The following is a 27958-nucleotide window of genomic DNA, read 5'->3' on the forward strand; positions in this document are numbered from 1 at the left end:
ACCACAAATGATATCTTATCTTAAATTCTAAAATTTTCCATCATCTTTGATATCTTCCTTTCTTTAGGCTTCTTAATACATTTAGATTCCAATTCTTGCCCACTTCACCTCCACAATATCTCACACCTGGCTTCGTTCCAGTCTGCTCTACCATCTTATTCCTGGCTCCTCGTGTTCACTCCTTCTTGGACTATTACCATAGCTCCCCTCCTGTCTGGGGCCATTAAACTGATTCTCTAGCCTCGCTTCCTACTTATCTGTTATTTCATCTTTCAGTGCATTTTATACACCACCAATTAAACTCTCCACATTTGCACTTATTATTCTCATGCTATGCCGAAACTCTGCTCTTTTAAGGCTAACACAAATAGTCTGTGTTTTAGTTTTAGCTTTTGATCATCTATTTTTGTGAAATTTATTATTCAAACACTATCATCACACCATTTTTCTTCAATGCTAATCTTATAAAAAATTCTGATTCTTTTATTAGAGAGGGTGATGTATCTGGAAATGAAGTTACATACAGACCAGTTTTCTACTTTTAGAAACTACATTTTTCATAGACAAACACTTTTAAATTGAGTAGACCTGGTAGATGATTCCTTTGGGAAGGTCATTAGCCAAACATTTGTCATCTGAGGATCTAGTGTTTTTTTTCATCATGTAGAAACAGCCCTTGTCTTCTTATTTAGCTTTAACCACCTGCTAAGTTTGAGATGCATTTCACAGATGCATCTGTTATATTTCTTTGTAACACCGATAAACCCATAATCAATAAATTCAGGAATACCTGTCAATGTATCTTCTTCTAATAATCTGCTGTTTCTCAGTTACGTCACTTAAACATCTGAGTTTTGATTTTCAAGCCCACTTACTGGTCTCCTCTTTGGCCCAGAGCTTAGTGCCCTAGAAGTAATTTAGGTGGAGTTAAAATCCAATTAACTTGGAATTTCCATGAACTGTAGCATCATTGTAACAGAGGATTTGAGTTTTAGAAAACTCAGATCATTGCTTGCTTTCTGCAATAGCAAAGAGAAATCAAACACACACACACACACACACACACACACACACACACAAAAGTGGAGGGAGAAAAGGTAGTGATTTCAAGCATCTATTTGGCTAGGTATTAGACAGAATATTGGATAAGACAGCTGGGGACTGACATAGTCTTTAAGACATCATATGATTTCTATCCATTTGTTTTCCCGTCTCCAAAAGTGGAGAACAATAATAGATAACATGCCTATGTGTCCTTGGTGAGTTTTAATGAGATCTCATTCTTCAAAATGAAGACAACATTGACTTTTTATTATGCCATTGTCTAATATTATGATGCATTTTAGAATAAAATTTATTTTTCTATTATTTTATTTACTTGGATAATTGTATCAACCATATCTTGAACCAGTAAATCATTTAGAAATATATCTTGATACATCTGAGTCCAGTTCCTTATTTATATATTTGTTCTTTGTGTGTTTGTGTGTATAAATACAGGCATGTGTGTGATGTTGCATAAATAAATACGTGTGTGTGTGTATCTTGCAATAGTTTTTCTAGGAGGGCTAGATTTTCCAAACAATTTTATAAACAATTGCATTGTGTTCATGTGGTATAATGTGAAATGTGCTTGGTCTTTGTCCCTTTTTTGGTCACAGAGCTTAAAGTCTTGGAGTTTCCTGAGTGATAGGGGTGTCTTCTGTTACTTATAGTGATTGTCTTTGATAACACCTGAGTTCCTGATAATGAGGTGACTTAGGGTAGTGCTGCTAGACAGCTTTAGGACAGGACCAATCACCAGGAAGACCAATAAGGGTTAAAGGGTTAAAAGTTTGGCACTTTCAGCCCCACCCATCAACCTCCAGGAAAGTGGTTGTGGGGGAAACATTGGAAATCAAGTTCTGTAACCACGTTCTTTGTTGATGAACTTCTGGATTGCTGAGTATATATCTGGAGGTGCTGGGAGAGCGGCCTACCTGGAGGGGTCATGGAAGTTCTGTACCCTCTTCCCCACACAAACACCTTGCCCTATGCCCCCTGTGCCCTCCGTGTCTCTTCCTCTGGCTGTTTCTCTGTATTCTTTGTAATATCCTTTATAAGAAATGGGTAAACATGATTCCCTGAGTTCTGTGAGACACTCTAGCAAATTAATTGAACATAAGGTGGGAGGAGTGGGGCTCCCAACTTATAGCCATTTGAATTATAGTTCTCAAACATTGTTTTTGAAGTGGGGCGCAGTCTTGTGGGATGGAGTCTGTAACCTGTGGGATCTGGTGCTATCTCCAGGTAGGGAGTGGCAGAATTGAATTGAATTGTAGGATACTCAGTGTCCACTGGAGATTTGCTTGGTGTGTAAGGGGGAAACCTCCATGCATCTGGTCCTAGAAATGTTCTACGTATATAGAAGGAGAAAAACTGTTTTTTTCCTATCAGTGTATGGCTCTCATTAGACTCAAAACAATTCTAAGATTTCACTCCTAAACAGTGCAAACAACAACAACAACAAAATTAGTCTGATATCAATGGTAGTTCTAAAACATAACCCCCGGCAATACTTTTTGGCAGGACTTTAAAAAAATCTGCCAAAATAATTTATTTGGGAATAAAATACTTTTAAATTAAGTGATTTCCTTGGCCTTGTATCATTTGATTTTTAGCTACAATGGGCTATTTAAGTTTTTAAAGTCTAGATACCTAGTTTCCTTTTCCACATGAAACTCTGAGCTCATTGAACCTACCTTATTTTATTTTTTTAACAGTATGATTATGGCAGAATTTCAGCATAATATAGCGATATCAAGATACTTAAAGAGAAAGGATTCCAAATAACATTTTAATTAAAAAAAACTTAAGACTGGCTCAGCATCTGTAGCTCAGCCGCTATGGTGCCAGCAATATACACCAGAGCTGGTGGGTTTGAACCAAACCTGGGCCTGCCAGCTTGCCAAATAACAATGACAACTACAATAACAACAACAACAACAACAACAAAAATAGCCAGGTGTTGTGGCAGGCGCCTGTAGTCCCAGCTACTCAGGTGGCTGAGGCAAGAGAATTGCTTAAGTCCGGGTGGCGCCTGTGGCTCAAGGAGTAGGGCGCTGGTCCCATATGCCGGAGGTGGTGGGTTCAAACCCAGCCCTGCCAAAAAAAAAAAAAAAAAAAAAAAAAAAAGAATTGCTTAAGTCCCAGAGTTTGAGGTTGCTGTGAGCTGTGACACCCCAGCACTCTACCAAGGGTGACATAGTGAGACTCTGTCTCAAACAAAAAAAAAAATCTTAAGAAAAAGAATTTATTTATTTATTTTTTGAGACAGTTTCACTCTGTCACACTCAGTAGAGTGCTGTGGTGTCCTGGTTCTCAGCAACCTCAAACTTTTGGGCTTAAGAGATCCTCCTGCCTCAGCCTCCTCAGTAGTTGGGTCTACAGACACCTGCTACCACGCCCAGCTAGTCTTTCTATTTTTAAGTAAGAGATGGAGCCTCATTCTTGCTCAGGCTGGTCTTAAAGTCCTGAGCTCAAGCAATCCACCTGCCTTGGCCTCCCAGAGTGCTAGGAATATAGCTGTAAGCCACTGCACCCAGCCTAAGAGAAAGAATTTAATTTTGTGATAAATTATACAGTGAGAGAGAACTAACACTTGGAAATGAGATAGGGATGTTTTTCACTTAAAGCCAAAGAGAGGGACAGCACTGGGAATGACACAGTAGGTGCCAGCAGGAAGGTCATGTGTGACCCTGATACATTACTTTTCAGAATGTTGCATCATATAACAAGTTTGTGATTTGGGCAGAATCGTATAAAGTGAATTTTTCTTTAATAGGAACTACCAATGCTCACTTAATATAAATAATGTGGAAATAGTCACTGTATGTTTTTCAGATCTGCAGCGCATATTTAGATGGCTAAGATTAAATCATATTTAGTGAGTCTGCATATGTAGATGTCAGCCACCTTGTTTTTCTTCTCATTATTATTATTATTATTATTATTATTGAGATATAGTCTTGCTCTGTTGCCCTGGCTGGAGTACAGTGGCACCATCATAGCTCACTGCAGTCTCAAATTTCTGGGCTTAAGAGATCCTCCTGCCTCAGCTTCCTGAGTAGCTGGGACTATAGGCTCGTGCCACCATGACCAGCTAATTTTTTTCTATTTTTTTTTAAAGATGGGGTCTTACTATATTGCCCAAGCTGCTCTTGATGTCCTGGCCTTGAGCAATCCTCCCATCTTGACCTCTCAAAGTACAAGGATTATAGGCGAGAAGCACAGTGCCTGGCCTCTTATCACACTCAATTCTCAAGACTATTCTATGAAATGGACATGCTAGCTCATTCTCCCTGCTGGTTGCTGCCTTGACTCTGCACTTTTTCCTCTCTCCTCCACTAGTACTGCCTGACTTCCCTTCAGCAGCCCTAGATTGCCAGGTGAATCCTGATCTCATGCACAGGAGCATTAAGGTGCTCTCGTCCTGTTCAGCATGGGCCTATAGCATATGTGTGTGTGTGTGTGTGTGTGTGTATATGTGTATATATATATATATATTTTATTTATTTTTTTTTTTGAGACAGAATCTCAAGCTGTCACCCTGGGTAGAGTGCTGTGGCATCACAGCTCACGGCAACCTCCAACTCTTGGGTTTAAGTGATTCTCTTGCCTCAGCCTCCTAAGTACCTGGGATTACAGGCACCTGCCACAGTGCCCAGCTATTTTTTGGTTGTAGTTGTTGTTTGGTGGGCCCTGGCTAGATTCGAACCTGCCAGCTCTGGTGTATGTGGCTGGCACCTTAGCTGCTTGAGCTACAGGCGCTGAGCCATCATCTAGCATATTTTTTTATACGCCTTAGTCCAGCTTCCCAAACTCCAAATTCCCACCTGGCCTGTATGAAAACCAGCTCTGCTGCTCGTACCAAAGAATGGCTCCTTCCTACCGAGTCTTAACCCCACTTCCTCTGGACCTTGCTCCACATTCCTAGTAAGGAGTAAACAAAGACTTCTGCATTTCTCAGTCGAAACATGCGATGGGTGTTTCTAAAGAAATACATTAAAAGGCAAACTCGTAAGTAAGTGAGGCAATGGTTATATTAATCAGTTTTACTTAAGCATTTCATATTGCATGTCAAATCATCACATTGTACCCCATAAATAGATAGTTATGATTTAATAAAAGAAATTTTAAAAAAGACAAACTCATTATTTTTTCTAGGCTCTCTTAACTCCCCAAAATTACCTATAGAAATTGCTTTTCCTTTTTGGATTCCTTAATCTCTGATGCTGTTACCCCTTACCCAGAGATCCAAGCTAGCTATACAAGCATTCTCTTGGACCACCTTCTCTTCATAGCTATGTGTAACTAGAATCAACACATTTTATTTCTGAAATGTCTCGTTGAGAATATTGACATAACCCCTGACTCTAATTCCACCCCCTAAATTCACCCATTCTTCATAGTGCAGCTAGGATGATCTTTCTATACATGCGTTATAATATAATTCTTACACTATTCCCTTGGAGAAAAGTCTTTTTTATTGGTTTTAGAACAGAGTAAGATAAGATGAATCTTCATACTCCACTGATAACGTTTTTTCCTTGTTGCTTAGGGCTATTTGCTGCATCTTCTGTGCTTTGACCATGGGCCTTGTTCTTTCAAACTCCCCACCTTTGGACCCTTTTGCCAAAAGCAAAGGATGCTGGTCCATCCTTCTGGATTCAAATGCCACTTCCTCTGTGAAGCATCCATGAGTTCTATGTTCTTTCTCTAAAGCAAAATGAATTTCTGCCTCCTTTGTTTCCAGAGCAGATTTGAAATCACTATTGCTATATTTGTGAAGCTTCACAGAAATTAGATGGGTCTTGCCTATGGATTGGGAGCTCCTTGAGTTCAGGGACTATGCTTTATTAACCTTTGCAGTATCTCATTCAGGGCCTGGTAGTTTGTTGTTTGATATACAAATAAATGGTTACAGACTCAAAACAGGGATTTTATTCCATCATAAAAAACAAGACAGAGGCGGTGAGGATGACATTGTAGGTGTTCCTTAAACTCACTCCAAAAGCAAATGACACTGAAACTCTGTTGCAAGGCACAACAGTGATGTTCTTTTCCTTCACACTGAACAAATAGATACTTTAGGAGATAATTGTCCTTATTATTCTTCTGCAAGGATTAATTTTGTTTATTTTACTTTATTAGAAGATGGGACACGGGGTTTATTTAATCAAGTGGTTTTCCCTCTGCATCTAAAACCAAGTATAATTTTCTCTTTAAGGTCAAATGAACCACAGTACTCTAGACAAACGTATAAAGCACTGGTGCCATCTGAGGCATAGAGTGGGTGTTGAACAATGAGGTTTCGAGCCATGAAAGGAGGAGAGGGAGAGAGACACACAGCCCCACCCAGCAAGAACACTAAATGTTGCTACCTAGTGAAGATTAGTCAGAACCTGAGACAACTGGGAAACGTGGATTTATTTTAGAAATAACTTGCCAGGGATTCTATTCTAAAAAGTGGAGTATGTCCTGCAAATGTGTGTAGGTCTTTATGACCAAGTTTCATTATTTTTACAGAAACACAGAGTGTCAGCACTGGCCTACAGTCTTGTCTGGTCCGGTAATGTTGTGGGCGGTGCTCAGAGGAACCCACGAGCTCCCTGGCAGGAGTGGCCTGTGGAGTGTTTGTGGAGCAGGCTGTCAGGCACACGGCCCTCTCTGTCCTCTGCCAAAGAACCTCTAGGTTTCCTGTTTTGTAAAGGAGGTTTCTGTGTCCAAGTTTGTTTGAAGAGTTTTCTGACTTTAGAAAGTTATTAAATCCCCCAAGCTAGTGTTTCTGTCTTTTTTGAGGAAAATGAGGCCTAGAAACCTCAAGTGAGTTGTCCCAGGCCAAACAACCATCAGTGCACTAGTTGACAAATTAGCTGGATCCCCATTTTTGTTGCTGCTGTTATTGATTTGGTTTGGACTCGGAATTTTTTATTTTATTTATTTTTTGAGACAGAGTCCCATTTTGTCATCTTCAGTAGAGTGCCATAGTGTCATAGCTCATGGTAACCTCAAACTCTTAGGCTCAATAGATCCTCTTGGCTCTATCCTTGAGTAGCTGGGACTGCAGGCGCTCGCCACAACGCCTGTTTTAGAGGTGGGATCTCACTCTTGCTCGGGCTGTCTCCAACCCCTGAGCTCAAGACATCCACCTGCTTTGACCTCCCAGAGTGCTGTGATTACAGGCATGAGGCACCAAGAGAGCCCTGGACTCAGATTTAGAAAGTGATGAGCAGTAGGGGAACCGAAAGAGGCGAGAGTGATAGGTTAAGAACTAAATGATGGAAATGTGACAAGGGATTGTGCTTTTTGTGCAAAACAAAAAAACAAACTGGAGCTTTCCCTCCCCCCACTTCTATCTTAGAATGCTTCTCATATGCAAATGACTACAATAGCTTTTGCTTTCTAGAATGTTCACAAGGACTCAAATTGAAGTAACTGCTTATTATATATTTTATATGTCTGATATATCTTACAAACATATGTATTATATACAGATATATTATGTGCATTATATAGGGATACATGTATATTGATAGGGATATATATATATATGGTATATATATACCATTTTGATGGTAAACTTGGATGGCATGCAAAATGTGATTATAGAATTCAGAGAAGACTCTTTGTTTGCAGAGAAGCTTCAAAGATTCATGGAACATTTGCTTTAAAATAGATTGGATTTGCCAGAGGAAAAGAGCTCTTTACAAGTCAATTAGCTGGAGGACAGGGTGTGGTCAATAGCACAATAGCTGGAGAGAGTGTGTAGAGAAAAGAACGAAAGATCATTAAATCACTTGATTACGAAGTGAAAATGAGGAAATTAGTTTCAGGTGCACGTAACAGATGCTGAGGGACACTGCAGTGATAATGCCCAAGTGGGAAGAGAGGGTGACACTTTAGAAGCAGGGTCAGAGACTCCGGGACATCTTCAGTAATGGGAAGAGGAGATGAGTCCATGAACAAAGAGACAATGGACAAAGAGGTGCAAAATAACTAATCTGACATTTGGGAATTAAAAATAAATTACAAAATGAACGTGTAGGATTCAGGCAAAAGAGAGAACATTAAAGAAGGAAGACTAAATACTACAATGAGAAAAAGAAGATGACTGATAGACCAAACAAGGGTAAGGGGACACAATCTGTGCTGAAGGAACTTCCAAAAATGTTAAGAGGAAAAAATTATTCCAAAGGAATTGGTATTGAAAAAACAAAAGGATAAAACTCATTGATACCGTGTTGAAAATTAACACACAGGAATAGAATCGGCAGAAGAGATACCCGAAGACGTTCTAGGCAGCTCACCAGGTAATAGCAGAGGAGTAAATAATGCAGTCATTAATATTGCAAGATTAAGCTTCTTTCTTGTTTTGGGGAGAATTAGAACGAGTTCATGCAGAATAAAGCAATTACCACACATGAGCTACAGCGAAGGTTTCCTGCCTCCCCATGGCATGCACGGCTTGGTGCCATGAAATCAGGGTAGACAAGACTCAGACGTGTCATTGGAATTCAGCAAGTCTGGAACTATGCATTTCAGGGTAGAATCATGGTTTCTCAACTTCAGGAATGAATTCAGGAAGGCTTGGATTTAGCATAATGGAGAGTTTTACATTAAAAAAGACCAAATTGGAAATTACTAGCACAGATGAAAAATGGACAATTTGTATGTGTGTGTGTGTGTGTGTGTGTGTGTGCATGTGCCACGGTGAAATAAAAATGGACTGGGGCATGGAAAGTAATTTAACCGTTTAAAGACACAATTGTTTCATTAATATTTACTTATATCTGATTAAATATTCATGACGCCTTGCCTTCCACCCCCCCGACCCCCGTGTCTAACAGTGTTGCATTCATGGCCATCTGCACCAGCTCAGCACACGGGAGGTCTCAATTAGCCATTCAGGCTGACAGTGGACACTCAGCCAAGGGGCCCTTACCCTGCAATGGGCTGAAAAGAAATGATGAGTTTGTCTCTAGGCACAAGCAACACTGAAACAGACTTGCTCTGGGCTGAGATTATCACCGGGCAGAAGCTTCAGGATCACAGTCCTCTCCAGACACAGAGAAGATGGTTTCAGGAATGTTTAAGTAAATTTGGGCAAGTGAAAAATGTTTGTGGAAGGTACATGGTGTCCTATAGGGAGCAGTACTCAAGGTGGGAACAAAACTAGAATTGGAGTCCTTGACACCTACTACCATGTTCCTATCTGCCAAGAGGCTAGGTAGCAGATGCTCTGGTTTATAATCTTATTTAGTAACGCATAAAACAGGACTGAAAGTAGCTTCCTCTAAAAGAGGTGCCGGGGAAGTTGGCTCCACTCTCCAGCACTGCTACTTGCTGAAGTCTCTGGCTCTTTTAATCAAACTACAATGGCACCAGGGGTTCCCTGTCTATTGGAATTACCTGCCCCATGTTTATTTCTTTTTTAAATTGAACTTCTGAAGAACCCAGATGATGCTTTGCTCACGGGAATATTCTCAGAGTCTAGCTAGCACAAGAGCTAGTAAAAATAATAACTTATCCATTAGGGAGGCTAAGATTTGATATTAGAATATGGTATGAAAAGTGGTTGGACAGTATTATTCATTGTGCGAACATACTTTCATTATGGATGTGCTCACGCACAATGCAAGAATAACGTTGCTGCTCATTATTAAAAATCAAATGCTAGTATGTTTGTTTGTTTAGTTTCTGCTAAACTCTCCTGAAACTCAGTTGAAAGTAGCATAGAAATGTGACATCTGTGGTAGGCAGAAAAATGCCTTCCCCTGCACCAAGCATGCCTGCATCCTAATCCCTAGAAACTGGGATTATGCTACCTTACACAGCAAAAGGGACTTTTTGGACCTGGTTAAAGTTAAGGTTGACATAGACGCTACATGCTAGCTTTGAAAATGGAGAAAGAGGTACAAACCAAGGAATGAGTAGCTTCCCAAAGCTGAGATCACAGTCCTACAACCACAAGGAACTGAATTATGCTAATAATCTGCATGAGCAGGGAATAGATTCCCCTCTAGAACATCCAGAAAGGAACAAAGATTGCTGATACCTTAAATTTAGTCCAGTGAGACTCACACTGGCCTTCTGAATTGCCAAGCTATAAAATAAATTTGTGTTGCTTTTATATCACTAAGCTTGTGACTTTTTTTTTTTTTAGGGAAACACAAGAGAACTAATATAGCATCTCTGACTAGCAGACTACACTTCTCATTAAGCTTTCAGATCCTCTAAGGATTTCAACAACATTGGGGCTGTACTTAGACACTCACCAGTGGTTAGAATGAAATCAAAGTGCAAAAAACTGTCCTTTCCTCTCCCCACAAAAAGGCACCATGCTTTTCTTTGGTTGCCCTCTTAATGGGAAGATCTTTGGACTCCTATTTGGTTTAAGTGGGAGAGCAAGAAATAAAATCCAATTTTTAATTTGTATTATTTAGTTTGTTTCAGAAAATGTCTCCAGACCTGTGTCATGTGCAAAGTGAAATCACCTATATGCTGTGTCTTTAAAAGCCGGGAAAGTGCAGGGAGCAGCAGCAGCAGTCAATACCAATTTCCACATCTGGATCAATACCATCAGATGGCTCTGTAGCTGCAAAGATTGTTTCACACACATACTCAAGGAGAGGGAGGGCTGGGGAGAGAAAGGGAATTGGTTTTAATGATTTCATGGCTGTGAGTATTCCCTCTCTCCCTTTTTTCCTTTAAAAGAAATAAATACATAAAATTAGAAACCAAATTTATGAACCTGCCAGGCCACATCAAGCCCAGCTTCTTTCCCTGACCTGTCACCAAAAGTGGCATCCAATCTAGCAGATAGCCTCTTTCTGTGTAGGGGGTTATATGTATTGAAGAAAAGAAGTGATAATACTGACTATAGTGATGCAATAATAAAAATGCTTTTTATTTACAATAAGCTTCTCCTCAAGGACTTTATAGGGAATTGCCTTACTCTAAAAGTAGAAAAACAAGGACCAGCAACTAGTTTACCATCATCCACAGAGCAAAAGCAGGTGTATTAACATCTGTGCATCTATTTGGGCAACCTGGAAGGAAAATTTTCTCTTAGGTTTTTTCCATAGTAGCCTGACTTGGAAGTTCTGAGTGACAGTACCCCCCTCAGGGGGACTGGGTAGTTGACTTTGTTTTTTGGTAGACCAGCAAGTAAAGGATAGAGGTAGCTGTTTTGAAGAGGCATAGTTGGACCTGTCAAGGGAAGGCAGCTGTGATTAAATCAGCAAGGGGAAGGCAGAGACTTGCTGCCATTAGCTTTGCTGGAAGCTTTCCCAGTAGGTCAGGGTCCTAACCGTTCCTCCTCCTGTGAGTGGGCACAGCTCTGATAGTCTTCAGCGCCTCTGTGAGGCCCCAGCAAACACGGGCTGCTGCTACACAGCCCATTAGCTCACCTCCAAAGAAGGCTGCTCCTCGCTCAGCACAGGCAAACTCATCGTCAGGATGAGCCAAACAAAGGAATAAATATGTCCCCTCTGGGACCTGACATAATGGGGAAGCTTAATCCTCAGCTTGGTAAATGCCACGGCCACAACCGTGACCAGTTCAACCTTCAAGGCAGATCAAATGACTTTCAGGAATGCTTATGTACAACCCCCAGCTGGAGGGCCAAAGGTTTCCTGAAAGGCTGACTTTTCTGGATAGCAATTATAAAAATTCCCTTCCTCATCATCGCTCTTACATTTTATTCTACTTTTTGGTTTTCTAAAGCATTGTGTAGATGTGATCTCGTGCATATACCACTCACAGCAAGTCTGTGCATTGGACCACTTTTCCCCAGCCAAGGAAAAAGAAAAAGCCTTGTGATTAGGGAAGGTAATTGCTAAAGTGGCTTTGGAGAACTGTGAAGCTGGGACAGAATATTCCAGATGGCTCCTTGACTCAGAGGTGGGACAAGACCAGGGCAGCAAAGTCTCATATACTCTTTCACTCCGATGAAGTATATTTCCACAAATAGAATTCAAATCATGGACTCTTCAGATCCTAGCTGCCTGATTAAAAATAGGCTGGCTGTGTACATGGACTTCAGCCATCTGTGCCTGGGTTCACTTTGTTCTTATCTGGGATCCCAACCTTTATTGTCCCGGAAAACAGGCTCGAAGAACTTACTCAGCAGGGAGAGTCCTGGAAGGCAACACATTTCTGAAATTATTATGGCTTTCCGTTAAGAGCCAGTAAATCCCCACTAAATTAATCTTCCCTGAGCAAGATTTGAAAAGAGCACAAAACGCTAAACAACCATTGAAAACACCACTGTTATTTTGCAAAGTCTCCCTGCTTCATTCACGTTCTCCAATTGCCCACACTGTATTTAATTCTTCCTGATGCTTGCTTTATGTTCACCCCAATACATCCTAAATCAATTAACATTAATTAGTTTGATTATAAAACTATAAAACCAGATATAAAAAGCCCCCATAAATCTTCCAATAAAGCATTCAACAAAACAAAATCTTCTGGCTAACAGCAAATTAAATGGGTGATTTTTTATTTATTTTAATTATTATTATGTGGCTTCCACTTAAGCCTGATGAGAAGTATTTGTTATAAAATGGTCACCAGAACACAGGTGATTAGCAGGTAGATCTCAAACATTTCTGGACAGGGAAGAACAAGCCAAATGCTTTTCTCCCCGTGAATTTTCACTGAACTTTCTTTAGTTTTCCAGACGGCTCTATACCTTCTTTCATTGTAGGTAATGATGATCACCCTCTCACAGTGTAAGGTAATTTTCTCTTCAGGAGGAATTATTTTTGGTCAACCACTCCAGGTCTGGTTGAGAAAATTATCATGGTTTTATGTTACAAGGTAGAAGTTACAAGGGACTGCTTTTTCTGTAAACAAAGAACCAAAAAAAAAAAAAAACAACAAAAAACCCAAAATGAAGGTGGCTCATATCCTACCGGTTAAATGTTCAAAGGGGGGTTTCCAAAATGTTCGCTTAGAGAATGTCATTGGATGGTCGTCAAATTTAATGCTATAGCCAAGGGGTATTTATGGGCATCTGGCATATATCAACACCGAAGACCCCCAGGAGAGGTCCGCATGGGATATATTGTTATCAGTCTGTCCCTCAAGGAACTTAGGATTTTTTATTTTATATAACTGATAATAATGGCTAATATAATTTAAGGCAGCCAGTAAAACACCAAACACTAAACTGACCATTAAAAAGTGTAAGACATGGTATGTTTATAATACTGGAGTTAAGAATGACTGTTTCCTGGTGGTCTCTGGTCTTCCTCCTGCTCCCCTAAAGTTTCAGGAGAAAGAGGTAGCCAAGCCCTAACATAAAAAAGCTCACTCCTGGAAGTTTGCTTAATAACTGGAAGAAGAGGAATCTGCTTGGATTGATGGGCGATCTGATCCTGCCCCAGGAAAGGAAACAGAGCTGACAGGAGATATAGATCATAGCCCTCTAGGTTTTTTCTGTGTATGCCAGTTCTAACACTCTTTCTTTGAGGCCTCAGCCTGGCACACTTGGCTGGGATCATAGTGTAACTTATTATTTTGTTTGTTTGTTTTCACTTATTCCATGAAATTTATTGAGCGCCTACTAAACACTCAGTACCATGTGCATAGGCGTTTATTTAATTACATCTCGCATCATTTGGCAGATTGATTTCATAACCACAGATCAGTTGGCTGGGATTCTGATTCTAATTTTGCCCACAATTTGCTGTGTGGCTGTGAGATAGGAACCCTACCTCTGTAAGATACCTCCATTTCTTTCTCTGAAGAGTGGAAATAATAGTAACTGACAGCTGCTTCGAGATGTGCTGGGCTGATTCATGTCCAAGTTCAAGGTAAGGCTTGTGAAGTGCAATTATTTCATCCTCAGAAATGCACCTTTGAGATTGGTGGAAATGAAGATTTGTTTTTAATTTATATTGCAATAGTTACAAGTTCCTCTGGATATTTTCTTTTTTTCTTTGTTACTGTTTTCTGATTTAATGACTTCTAGCTGGATTCTAGGGTTTCAATATCAAAGTCATTAACTTGGATTGATTGGCCAAACTTGAGTTTGTTCCTAAAAGATTTTCAGTAGCAAAGCAGAAGTAAAAAAGTTAATATATGGCCAAAAAGTGCATGAGAACAAATTTGTGCAAGATTTTTAAGGAAACTATATGTGGGTCTAAGCTCGAATCGGGCTTCCTGAACTTGTTATATAGTACAAGGACAGTTTCATTTCCTTTTATTTGTGTGGGAGTTAACTTGGTCTGTTCTAATGGTCATTGACTGCCTGTTAGCCTCAGACATCACTCTTTTTCCTTGTACTCTGAATTGGCAAGAAATGCACAGATATGTTTGCCATCAAATCGGCAGGATCGCCACCACAGCTTTCTATACTGTCATGATTTCAAAATAGCCAGTTTATTTTTAAAAAGTTATTAGGTGTGATAGATGCCTAGCTCTCAACACCTCTGGGGCTGAACATGGATGGGGTAGGTCTGAGGGACTGAGGCCTGCTGGTAAAACCTAAGGTAGCTTGTGAGAACAAACCAGAGAAGACCCTAAAGTCTGATCTTGATGGCAGCTATTTTGAAGTCATGAAGGTCCCAGATTAAATGGGAAGCAAGATAGTGATCTTGAAAATGGTAACTTGTGAAGGCTAAAAACCCTAGGCACTTCTGCAATTACCTTCCCTAACCACAAGACTTTCTCTGTCCAAGCATCAGCTGTGGAAAAGTCCAATGCACAGACTTGCTGTGAGTGGTATATGCACAAGATCACATCTACACAATGCTTTACAAAACCATCAAGTAGAATAAAATGTAAGAGCTGATGGTGAGGAAGGGAATTTTTATAATTGCTATCCAGAAAAGTCAGTCTTTCAGGAAACCTCTTGGCCCTCCAGCTGGGGGTTGTACATAAGTATCCCCGAAAGTCATTTGATCTGCCTTGAAGATTGAGCTGATCACGGTTGTGGCCGTGGCACTTACCAAGCTGAGGATTAAGCTTCCCCATTATGTCGAGACCCCCAGGGGACATATTTATTCCTGTGTTTTGTTTATTCCTGGTGATGAGTTTGTCTGTGCTGAGTGAGGAGTAGCCTTCTTTGGAGGTGAGCTAATGGGCTGTGTGGCAGCAGAGCATGTTTGCTGGGCTGTCACAAGTTCAGAGTGAAGGAGAAGAGGAAAAGTTTAAGCCCAAGAGAGGACTTTGTAGGTCATCACAAGGATTTTCAATGTTTTTCTCCTTTTGATTTGGAACCCACTGGAAGGTTTTGATTATTGTGAGAGAGAAGGGGCAGATGTGGAAGACAGAACAGTTTGGAAAGTGTTGCACTAATCCAAGGTAGGGCTGTTATCAAGGAAGGTGGTGAGAAGTCGCTGTATCTTAGATATATTTTGAAGTTCAAATAAGAAATATTTACAGATGGAATGGATGTAGGAGAGAGTAGGGAGAGAGAGAGGAAATTAAGAATGACTCTGAGGATTTTGGCTTTAGCCACTCGATGCCATCTACAAATGAGTGAAGAATTGTATTTGGGGGAGGGGTGTGATCAAGAGTTTAGTTTTGGACCTATTAAGTTACAGAAGTCATATACATATTCAAATAGAGATGTCAAGTGGGCAAGTAGATATGTAAGTCTATTGATTGAAGAAGAGTTTGGAGCTGGAGGTATAAATTTGTCCGGTATAAACATACAGAAGATTCATGCCTGTGGTACTAGGTGAGACTACATTGGGGGTGATTGTAGCTAGAAAAGAACAAGAAGGCTGAGGGGAGAGTCTTGGAGCATTCCTGCAGTTAGGATTCCTGAGGAGGAGCCAGGAAAGGAGACTGACAAGAATGGTATGTGAGGTAAGAAGCAAAGCAAAAATGTGGGATTGCAGAGACTAAGTGAAATGTTTTTTTTTCATAAAACATGATATGCTGAAATACCTCCAATGCTACTTATAGGTAAAATAAAGTGAGACTGAGAAATGACCAATGGAATTGAAGCCTGAAGGCCATCGGTTACTATGATAATTAACTGTCAACTCAACTTGATTAAAGGATGCCCAGATATCTGGTAAACCATTATTTCTGGTTGTGTCTATGTGGGCATTTCTGGAAGAGTCTGGCATTTGACTCTTGAGTGAACTGAGTGAGGAAGACCTATTCTTGCTCCATGTGGCTGGCGGGTACCATGTAATTGGCTGTGGGCACAGATAGAACAAAAAGGCAGAGGAAAGGTGCATTTTTTTCCCTCTCTCTGGAACTGGGACAACTTTCTCCTACCTCTGAACGTCAGAACTCCAGGTTCATCAGTCTGTGGAGTCCGGGCCTTTCACTTGTGGTCCCCCAAATTCTCGGGGCTTTAGCCTCAGACTGAGAGTTACACTTTCCTGGTTCTCAGGCCTTTGGACAAGGACTAAAGGACTGAACCATGATACTGGCTTCCCTGGGTCTCCAGCCTGCAGACAGCCTATCATGGGACTTCTCAGCTCCCACAGTTACGTGAGCCATTCCCCTAATAAACACCCTCATCTCTCTCACTTTCTCTTTCTCTCATCTTTCTCCCTCTCTACCTCTACCTCTCTATTTCTATCTCTATCCTATTGGTTCTGCTTTTCTGTAAAACCCCGACTAAGATTTTGGTACCAGAACTGGTTCTAGAGGAACCAAATTTTAAGGACAAGTCTCCCCAACTGGTCTTGGGGTTTCAAGAATTTGATTGGTCATCTGATTTGACTTAAAAATGTTGAGGATTCTATTTCCAATGGTGGCGAGAGCACTGACAGTCCATCCTACCAGCTGTTCACAGATCCATATTCTGCACTGGATACTCTTATCAACCACTTAGAAGAGGAACTTAGTGACTCTGTGTGTAACACTTTTGAACATTTGTAGAGGAAAACTAAGGCTGTAATGACACCGATGGGTTGCCCTTTATGTAGCTGGACAAAATGGTGAAAGAAAAAGTGTGCTGGGTTTCACATTCCCAGCTTTATCTTCACTTAAAAAAACTAAGAGCTTCTATTGTGCCCTGAAGGAGAATCTTCTTTCCTGTAGCCAATGGCTGAAAATCAAACACAGGCCCTCATCGGGCAATTGGCTGAATTACAACAAATTTGAACTCTCAGCCGTGTAGTGTGTTTACTGTTAGAGTGAGGGCATTGATTGGGATTTTGTAAGTGGGGATGAAGTGGTGTGAGAAGGTACTAATGAAGCTGAGGCCAGGGAGCTCTTACATTTGAGTGAATTCTTGTCAGTGGAAGTGCCCTTCTCACACTCAGTGGTCTCTTGGCCTTTTTACCTCCGTTTGAGGGCATTAACACTGTGTTGCCTGAGAAAACAATACTGGTCTCCCCCAGACAGTTGTCATATTGCTGATATGCTGATTCTCCTCAAAACCCGCCCTGCCAACCCCCTTGGCTTCTAGACCTATAACTGGACTCAAGTCCCAGAAGGCCTCTAAAGGTGAGGTACAGAGTGTGAACCACGAGGAGGTGCACTACACTCCCAAGAACTATTAGTTTTCTAACTTACACAAGAAAAATTAGTGGAATATGTGTGGCGATAGATATTGAAGGTGTGGGAAAGAGGAATATGAAGTTGGATTAGGCTAAAGTCACTGATATGGGACCCCTAAGCAAAGATACTGCATTTCATGTTGCAGCTCGGGGGTTAGGAAGGGCCATGGCAGGGGTTTCTTTGGCTGAACCATGAACCCAAAGATAGCCCACCTGGAATTCACTTTCTTTGGAGAATCCTGCCCATTACAGTAATTTTGATGAGAGCAGTTTCTGCGGAGTGGATTTGAGAGGGAATGGAGGATGAGGAAGTAAGGCAGAATCATGGGCAATTCTTTTGAAGAGTTTTGTTGTGAAAGGAAGAAGAGAAGAGAGATGAGATCAAAGGAAGATTCCTTTTTCATTTTAAAAGATGTTTATATGTTGATGGAACAATTCTGTTAATGGCAGGGACAGAGACCCTGCATGGCAGGGAGGGGACCTGACCCAGGTAGCAGGTGGAGGGCTTGGTATAGTCACACAGGCAGTAAGTGGTAAGAGTGAGATTTGAACCCATCCCGCCTGGCAGTAGAGCAACAACTATAACCACTGTGCATACGATACAGGTCCATGGTCTAAAAGGTTTTTTAAATGTAGAAATCATTTTTTACTATTTTTATTATAAAAATAGTTTTATAATTCATGAATAAGGGACAAACCATCATGGTTCTAGCTATTATAACAAAATGCCATAAACTAGGTAGATTAAAAATAACAGAAATTTCCTTCTCATAATTCTAGAGGCTGGAAGTCTGAGATGAGGGCACCATGGGGGTGATCTGTCGAGGGCCCCTCGGGGATGTAGACTGCCTGGTCTTCCCGTCTTCACCCGGCGATACCCTCATGATCTGATTACCTCCCACAGGCCCCACCTCTTTTCAAAAACCATCCCATCGAAGGTTAGATTTCAACATAAGGATTACTTTGAGAGAGACGCATTCTATCTATACCACCCACCCTCCCCAAACCCCCTTAAGCAACTTCTCAGAACTCTGAAGACCCCAGGGAAGATAGTCTGAAAAGCTGTGGATGAGATAATCTTTATACGAATCCATAATTGTGCAACTGACAGTCCTTACATTGCCTCCCTGTTTAGGACACTGGCTGTGTCCATGTACTCCAGCTCTGTAACAACAGTGAAAATGGACCGGAAGAAATGACTACAAATATTTGCCTCATTTGGACTCTGACTCTACTCCCTTCATCCCCCCTAAAAACAAAAACCTAGGAAATCATTTACAAAACAAGGCCTCCTCAGGCAATCTTATTAACAGTTTAGGCTTGTCTGCAAGAACATCTGTTTTAATGGTACATCTGTATGGGTGTAGTACTTAGCAGGGTGACCTAGGTTTTGTCTTAGATAGTTTAATGGATTTTCCCTTTTTTTGTTTTAAAGCCCTTTTCCCGCACAATTAGTCAGTTGAAAGTGAAATTGTTCTGCTGGGTCCTGAAACAGAAGATCAATACTGTCGGGCGATGCAGTGTGTGGAATCCAGGTAGCAGTCATAGCGAATGAAACAGCAGATAAGTGATTTCACTCGTGTCTGAGCTCTGACGCCAAAAGGAAGCTCAGGAATGCTGCCCACAGGGCCACTCTGACATGGAGGAATAATGAGGGTGGGTCTGGGCTGAGACAGAGGTGGATGTAAAGCTCGGTGTGGGGGAGGAGGGCACAGCCACTCTGGAAAGGAAGAGGACATCCGGAGAGCAGGGGGTAGAGGATCAGAGGATCATACAGTCCTGGCATCTGGGAACCAGCAGGGGCACACAGACAATGGCTCTGTCTCCAGCAAAACATTCCTTGTGGCCACTTGCTCATTCATTTATTCAATGAACACTTATTGAGCACCTATTATGTGTCAAGCAACTGGTTATGTCCTGGGAAGGTAAACAGGATATAATTCTTGTCCTGAAAAAGCAAATAGTCTAGTGGGTCAGATGGAAATAAAATTGAACTTGGTTATTATAAAAAATTGGGGCACATCTGGTGGTAGAGAGATGTACGTGGGCTATTTATATATCTATATTGTAATATTTTAATCTCATCTTTTCTTAGATTAAATCCCTAAGGGGAGAGATACCGTTGGCTCAGTAGAAATTCTTTTCATGCCCTTGGCATACAGCAGGTATCCCATAAGTGTTGCAATAGAAATTAGATAGCACTTTTCACTTAATTGTTTTCATAAACATTATTTCATATTTTCCTCAGAATAACCCATCAAAATAGATAGGACTGATTATTGTCATCCTTATGTTCTAAGTTGAGATAATGCCACATCAGAAATGATGTTTATCAATTAATTCATATTGTGTATCAATAACTAGTAAGGGCATAGTGGGTAGCCAATCTCAACATCTATGTATATATATATATATATATATATTTTGAGACAGAGTCTCATTCTGTTGCTCCAGGCTAGAGTACTATGGCATCATAGCTCACAGCAACTTCAAAATCCTGGCTCACACAATCCTCCTACCTCAGCCTTCCAAGTAGCTGGGATTATAGGTGCTCACCACAATGCCTGGCTAATTTTTCTATTTTTAGTGAGACGCCAACATCTCTGCATTTTGATGTGGGTCAGTCTCCTTACTCAGAGAACTGACTCAGATCTGAATTTCAGATGAGGCATCAATCCCAACCTAACATTTGTGAGTGTTGGGGGATTGTGTGGCATTTCTCACACTGTACAACAAAGCCCGATTGCCATGGACAGTACAGGCGTGTGTGTACCACACAACGGTGTTTTGGTTTGCAGCAAACCACACATCTAACAGTGATCCTATGAAATTACAAGGGAGCTGAAAAATTCCTACAGTTTAGCAACACTGTAGCCATTATAACATTGTAGTGCAATGCACTAGTCACAAGTTGGTGGTGATGCTTGTGCAAACAAACCTACTGAGTGGCCAGTCCCAAAAAAGTATAGCGCATCCAATATCATATAGTTCATAACACTGGATAATGATAAATAATGACTCCATTACTGGTTTATGTATTTATTATACTACACCTTTTATTATTATTTTAGAGTATAATTCTAATTTTATAGAAAGTTAACTGTAAAACAGCTTTAGGCAAGTCCTTCAGGAGGTATTCCAGAAGACAGCATTGTTATTACAGGAGATGACAGCTCCACGTGTGTTACTGACCCCAAAGATCTTCCATTGTGACAAGATATGGAGGTAGAAGACAGTGATATGATGCCCCTGACCCTGTGTAAGTCTAGGCTACTGTGAATGCTCTTGTCTTAGTTATTTATTTATTTATTTTAAGATAGAGTCTCACTTTGTCCCCCTTGGTACAGTGCAGTGGCATAAGGCTCACAGAAACCTCAAACTCTTGGGCTCAAGCAATTCTCTTGTCTCAGCCTCCCGAGTAGCTGGGACTACAGGCACCTGCCACAATGCCCAGTTATTTTTAGAGGTGGGGTCTCACTCTTGCTCAGGCTGGTCTCAAACCTGTGAGCTCAGGCAATCCACCCACCTCAGCCTCCTAGAATGCTAGGATTATAGGCATGAGCCCCACACTTGGCCATGTCTTAGTTCTTAACAAAAAAACGTTAAATAGTAAAAAATAATTAAAATTTTAAAAATAGAAAAAAGTTCATAGACGAAGGACAGAAAGGAAATATTTTTGTATAGCTGTACAATGCTGTTTGTGTTTTAAGCTAAATGTTATTTAAAAAGAGTCAACGACTTAAAGAAAATTGAAAAGTTTATAAAGTAAACGCATTACAGTATGTTAAGATTAATTTATTATGCAAAAAGAATACATTTCATGTAGCCTAAAAGCACAATGTTTATAAAGTCTGCAGTAGAGTATGGTAACGTCCTAGGTCTCGTGTTCACCCATCACTCACCTAAATTCTAGTCCTACAAGTGGAATCATGGCAAGTGTCTCACACAGCTGTATCACTTTTATACCACATGTTTACTGTACTTTTTCTATGACTTGATACATTTATACTCACAAATACTTACCATTTTGTTACAGTGGCCTACAGTATTCAGTACAGTACATGCTGTACAGGTTTGTAGCCTGGGAGCAATAGCCTGCACCATGTAGCCCAGGTGTGTAGGAGGCTGTAATAGGTTTGTGTAAGTGCACTCTGTGATGGTAGCACAATGAAGAAATTGCCTAACAATGCATTTCCTAGAACATATCCCCTTTGTTACGGGATATGTGACTGTGCTTAATAAGCTTAAAGAAATTTTCACAAGGCTATGTGAGAACCAGAATCTCTCTTTGCTTTAAAGACATCATCATCTTGATGAGGAACAAGAAGTCTAACCCCAGGAATGATGCTTGCTCTCTAACCTGGATGGAATGTAAAAAAAGCTAATTAGATCCCCTCTGGGGATTAGATTGTGTGGGCCTTCTGGGTCTGACTACCTCATGGTGGAAAACCCTTTGATGGCTCAGGTATGACTGAGAAGGCAAAATCAAAGTCACCCATGAGAATCCAGCTCCTCTGGTGATGCTGGGCCCCAAGCTCTGGTGTCAGGATGTGGCATTACTTCTAGAGCCAGGGGATCCAAGTGCAAATCTCAGTTCTGGTTCCCAACAGCTGACAACCTTGGGAGAGTTACCTTATGTCTGTGTGCTCCTTAATTCCAAATAAGAATAGCACACCTGCCTCCACAAAGAGTTATTTGGAGTAGTAAATGATTTCATACAGAAAATGTTTAGAGAAGTGTTTTATACAGAGTAGATGTTATGTAAGGGTTATTATTATCATTATCTTTCTGTACAATTTCCCTTTTTCTCTCATCTAGAACCTACACAAATATTCTCAGGGACTGCTTAGACATAAATATTTACATAAATATTTAAAATGACCAGGAGTTACAGCTAGAGATCCAGATGCAGAGCTGTCCTCTCTGTCTGTGTCTCCAAAACCAGCCAGCAATGGGCAGAACTTCAGGAGGCAAACCCACCTACCTGCCTCTCTGCAAACACCTTCATGTTGTACAGCCAGAAGCATGCTAGGCTAGCCAGTGCCTTTGAGTGGCTGCCACTACCCAGTTTCCCTTAGGCAATGATCTTATCACTTTTAGTCTCCCTGGTAGTTCCAGGATTCCATGACGTAAATCATCTAGCATTTTATTTTATCTCCTAAAATCTATTTTATCTCCTAGAACCTCTTCTAGCTATAGGGAGATTCTCCTGCTCTCCTGTCACTTCTCCCTGTTGGCCATTAATGGCTCAAATTCTTTACAGAGAAAGGCAGATAAGCCGTGAAACATTGTCCATGGGTAAGGCACTGTTCCAGCCACCTAATGTACCTGATCTCATTATGTGTTTACCATAACCCTATGGAATGGATATTCTTATCACTGATTTACTGTAAGGAAATTGCAGCTCAAGTTATATAATGTTCTCAGTCACCACAGTCACAAGGCAAGTAAGTAGGTGAGCTGGGATAAGAAATGACATTGATCTAACTCTATGTATAAGGTGCTCACTCTACTTTTATGGACAGAATTTTATTTTATTACACAATTAGGCCTAAACTGAAAATGCAAATGTCACTGGGAGAGATAACATTGATATGTTGTCATATTAAGGGACAAGATTGCTATCAGACCTTTCTTTGGTAACAGGCTTTGATAGGAGAGAGTGCTGAGGAGAGAATATGCATGACAATAGGTGACAGAAGAAAAGTGAATGGGGAAGGGAAGGAGGAGCAAAGCATGGAGAGCTGTATTAGCTTCCCCTTGCTGCTGTAACAAATTACCCCAAATTGGGCGGCGCCTGTGGCTCAAGGAGTAGGGCGCTGGTCCCATATGCCGGAGGTGGTGGGTTCAAACCCAGCCCCGGCCAAAAACCACACACACACACACACACACACAAAAAAAAAACAAATTACCCCAAACCTAGTGGCTGAGCCAAGACTTGTTACCTTACAGTTCTGCAGGCCGGAAGTACAACATGAGGCCCACTGGAGAGGTTCTCCAATTTTCGGGGCTCATGTGATCAGATTGGACCCATCCAAATAACCCAGGATAATCTCCCCATCTCAAAGTGCTGCAAAGTCTCTTTTTCTAGGTAAGGTAATGTATTCCACGTTCTGAATATTAAGGTGCAGAAATCTTTGTGGGAGAAGTTATACTGCTGCTATAAGTGGAGAACCTAGGGGTCAACCCCGAACTATGGCTGCCTCAGAGCATTGTCCTGGGTTTTCTGGTCATGGGTGATGGAGCTTTGCTAATTACCCTATATTGTTTTTTGAATGCATCGGATAGGTCAGGATGAAGACAAGGGTGAAGGAAGTTCTGAACTGCTAATAGGCAGATCCTGACCTACCTTCAAAGGGTTTTTGGCCTACCAGCCTTCCCAGTGTCCCTTTAAAGCAATTTGTAGTCTGTTATTCTGTATCATTAACCTAATTAGTGTAATTGTACACAATTACGTAATCAGTGTAAATACATGAAAAAATCCCATAATTCGACTATGTAATTAGGTAATTAATAGATGACGTGGGAAAAATCCATAGAAAACCTTCTGAAATGGACATGGTGCTTGCAATTTGCTAACTCCAGGATCTCAGCCAACTCCCTCTATTTGGGAAGAGAAATCCACAAATTAAGTAGAACCCAGACATAAAACTCTGATTCTAAGAACTCGTGCTATTTTGTATCATGTCTTTTAACCCCAAATTTTATAAATAGATGGCCAGATTCTCTCTCTACACTTCTCCTGGGGAGAGGAGAAACTTCTCCCAAGGAGCTGAGTAGAACGAAAAAATGTGGTCCAGTGTAAACCAGATTTGACACTGTGTCTATGTATAGAAAGAGACACTTATTAAGGCCATGCCTGACTGACTAAAATAACCAGACTGTGCCCCAGACAGAGTTGAGCTGCTTAGTTGACAGTCTTACTGACTGATCTGCATAGACACAGAGTCAGTCTGAACCTAGACTCATATTCTTTGAAGGGAACTTGCAAATCTGGGAGTCCATGGAGAAAGAGGGCCATGTGTTTTGCTAATGCCATCTCTAAACAGATCTTCAGTTTACTTTCACACGCTTACTTCTGCTTCTATGGCCACCCCTCTATGTCCAGCCTGGTAGATCTTACGCCAGCATTGCCCTGATGGAACTCCTGGCGTCAAGCCTACTCTTTCTCCAAGCTACTCTCCTCAATCAGCCAGAGAGAGCCTAAGATCACTTCAATTGTTACATAAAACTTTTCAGTGAGAAAACCCACCTCTTTAACATGGCCTACAAAGTCCCATGTGATTGAATGTCTGCCCACGTCTTAAGCTTTTCACCTTCCTTTCATATCTGTGTCCTTCCATGTTGTCAAATTACTGAGACCTACCTACCCTACCTTAGCCCCCTCCCACTAGCTCTTTCCTTAACTTGGAGAACTTACCCCTTGTCTTTTACCCGGTTTCCCCAAAAATAAGACAGTGTCCTATTTTAAGGTGTTTTCAAAGATGCGCTAGGTCTTATTTTCAGGGGACGTCTTATCTTTCCTGTAAGTAGGTCTTATTTTTGGAGGATGTCTTATTTTCGGGGAAACAGGGTACTTCCCAAACCCATTCATTGCCTAGGCCTTTTACTGCTTTTAGAGAAGTTTTCTATCACCCCTTCATTTAAACCTTTTCCTCATTACAACCTTCCATAACACATTATAACTTTTCTTCCTGGCATTCATCATAACTGTAATTCTGCATTTATTATCTGAAATATTATTTTATGATCTATGCCATTCACTAGATTGTAAAATTCATGAAAGCAACAGCCATATTTGTTTTACTTACCATTGAGTCTCCAGTAACTTGAACATAGTAGAAACTCAATAAATATTTGCAGAATGAATAGTGTGTTGAAAGTGGGAGCTCTGAGAAACAAGAAGCTGTTCTGAGATCAGTGGTGGGACTGATCCAGACCAGCAAGGGGGAAGCCAAACAGGCCGCTTGGGGCTGCACAGACACACATAGGCAGTGACTGCACGGGAGGCTGATCCATGGGGCAATGACTACCGTATCCTTCTCACAAATGCAGTCACCATGATTGGCTGTTCACAGGTATTCCTTAAAGAACGGCGCTTTGGAGAGAGGTCAGCTCCCTCATCCTCCTCTTAATTTGGTGATGGAGTAATGACTTGATGATGACTGAAATTTATATATTGGCCATAATAAGTGGTTAACATGGATTAGCTTAGTAAATGCTACCTATGGCTATCTCTGAAAGAGCAATTAACACAGAGCTGGTCAACAGCTTTTAGAGTACCTGTTGTCTGGGCTCTGAGCCTATTAAAGGGCCTACTGAAATCAGAAAAAGAGATCAAACTTTTCCTCATTTACATTTGTAATCACATTTTGTCTTTTTCTTCTTTTATTTTTTATTTTTTTGAGATAGAATTTCACTTGATTGTCCTGGGTAGAATGCTGTGGCCTTATAGCTTACAGCAATCTGAAACTCTTGGGCTCAAGTGATTTTTTTGCCTCAGCTTCCCAAGTAGCTAGGACTACAGGTACCCACCACAACACCCAGACAGTTTTTCTATTGTTAGTAGAGATGGGGGGTGGGGAGGTCTTCACCTTGCTCAGGCTAGTTTCGAACTCCTGGGCTCTGGTGGGGGATTCACCCGCCTCACCCTCCCAGAGTGCTAGGATTTCAGGTGTGAGCCACTGCACCCTGCTCTCTCCTTCTTTTAATTTTAGCCTTCCTTAAGGAGAAACTTGTACAGCTTTTGCTGTTGACCAAATGCAGATACCTTGTGGTAAACTGGTTTTCACTTTCTGCCTTACGTTGTCCATCCTAGAGAAAGTTAGTGGGGGAGGTTGAGGCAGCACACTCATTTGGTGAGACACACTCAGTGTCCAGCCTGTGGCCTGCAGACCTTCCTGCTGATTTTGTGAGGACTTATTTTTTGCTTATTTGTGGTGTCGGATATCACAAAAAGTACGTATGGACTTTTTTTGCTAATAAGCTTTTGTTAGTATTTGTGTATTTAATGTGTGGCCCAAGACAACTCATTTTCTTCCCACATGTGGCAGAGGAAAAAAGGTTGGACACCTCTGAGCCATTATGAGCAAATGGCAAGTTGAAAAAAAAAGATGGATGATCTTTGAGACAAGACTGTTCAATTGACAAAACGTAGACAACTGCTATGTTTCTAAGCACTGAATCAATGTGATGAAGAGCAACCTCAGGTTGGATTTTCTGTTTTTATTAGTTGGGTGCTGTTGCATTGATAGTCACTTCTCTGATAAGTGCTTGATTATTCTGCTGTAATATCATTCATTCATTCACTGGCTTATTCTTTAGTAAATATTAAATATCTCCTATGTCCTCGAGACTCTACTAGTAAGTTGAAAGGCATAAAATTCTCATCGTAGCAACCTGTCTTCTCCCAACAAAAGCGGGGCTGTGGGGCAGCCCTCCAAGGCCATTACGAATAAAGACCACTTTCAGGAAGATAGACGATTGCATCTGAATTTACGACCCATGCCAGAGGACCCAGATGGTAAGTCTGCTGGGTTGGTATGAACATGACAGACACAGTGCCCTCTCTCACAGGACTTACAGTCTAGTCCACAAAACAGGTGACAAGCACTTCTAGCCGAATGTGGTGAGTATTCTGCTAGGGGAAGGAGGAGGTGCATGGTCATGCATTTTAGGGACATAAGTCCTAGTCTGAGGCTCCAAAGAGGTATCCTGAATGAACCACTTTAGCTGAAATTTATAAGAATCATAGGACTGCAAGGTAAGGGGCTGCCTGGTATAATAGTAAAATTTTGTAAACTATTTACAAAATATTCTCTATGCATTGGCCACCTCTTTGTAGAATTTTGTAACAAATAGTTTGTAAATAAAGGTCCGTTCATTTTCAGTTTCCCATTTTCCCTGTGTTTGGCAACTGTAGGGGAAACTTTTGGGACATGCTGCATATGGAGTGATAGTGGCTGCAGACATTGGGAAGGTTGTTCAAAGACCTGAAGGTGAGAGGATACAGGACATATTTATTGGATTGAGTCAAAGAAGATAAATATGACTAAATTGTGAAATTTTAGGGAAAGAGTGTCTTTCTCCTGCCCCCACCAGGAAGGAGCTCCTGGAAGACAGGGAAGTTTCTATTTTACATTTGATATATAAAATATGAGAGATAAGTTTAGAATACCTTTTAGTGAGTGTTCAAATGACCCAGAGGTATTCTGTATGGTTCTTTAAAGAGAGTGAATTACGTAAGTATGAGGTCGTAAGAAATTTCAAATGAGAATTATCGAGGGAAGCTTGTTATAGTCTGCTTTCTTCTACCAACTGCCTTCTTCCCGCAAATCCATACCTCTGGGTCAGCCCCTCAAGGGCTGAAGTAACCAGCCCCAATTCAGGGAGATAGATAGCTACATCTGGGTTTATTGCCTACACCAACAGGTTACAGA

At 41.0% G+C, this 27958-nt stretch overlaps 1 long non-coding RNA gene across 1 annotated transcript in view; it reads left to right on the forward strand.

The window, feature by feature from the left end:
- Nucleotides 1-13802: 13802 nt before the first annotated feature.
- LOC128597257 (uncharacterized) overlaps nucleotides 13803-27958 on the forward strand; it is a 100065-nt gene continuing 85909 nt past the window's right edge. Inside the window, exon 1 of the long non-coding RNA XR_008383234.1 lies at nucleotides 13803-13862. This is a non-coding gene — a long non-coding RNA (uncharacterized LOC128597257). The remainder of the gene's footprint in view (nucleotides 13863-27958) is intronic.

The sequence above is a fragment of the Nycticebus coucang genome, chromosome 10, assembly GCF_027406575.1.
Source record: "Nycticebus coucang isolate mNycCou1 chromosome 10, mNycCou1.pri, whole genome shotgun sequence".
In the NCBI taxonomy this organism is placed as follows: Eukaryota; Metazoa; Chordata; class Mammalia; order Primates; family Lorisidae; genus Nycticebus; species Nycticebus coucang.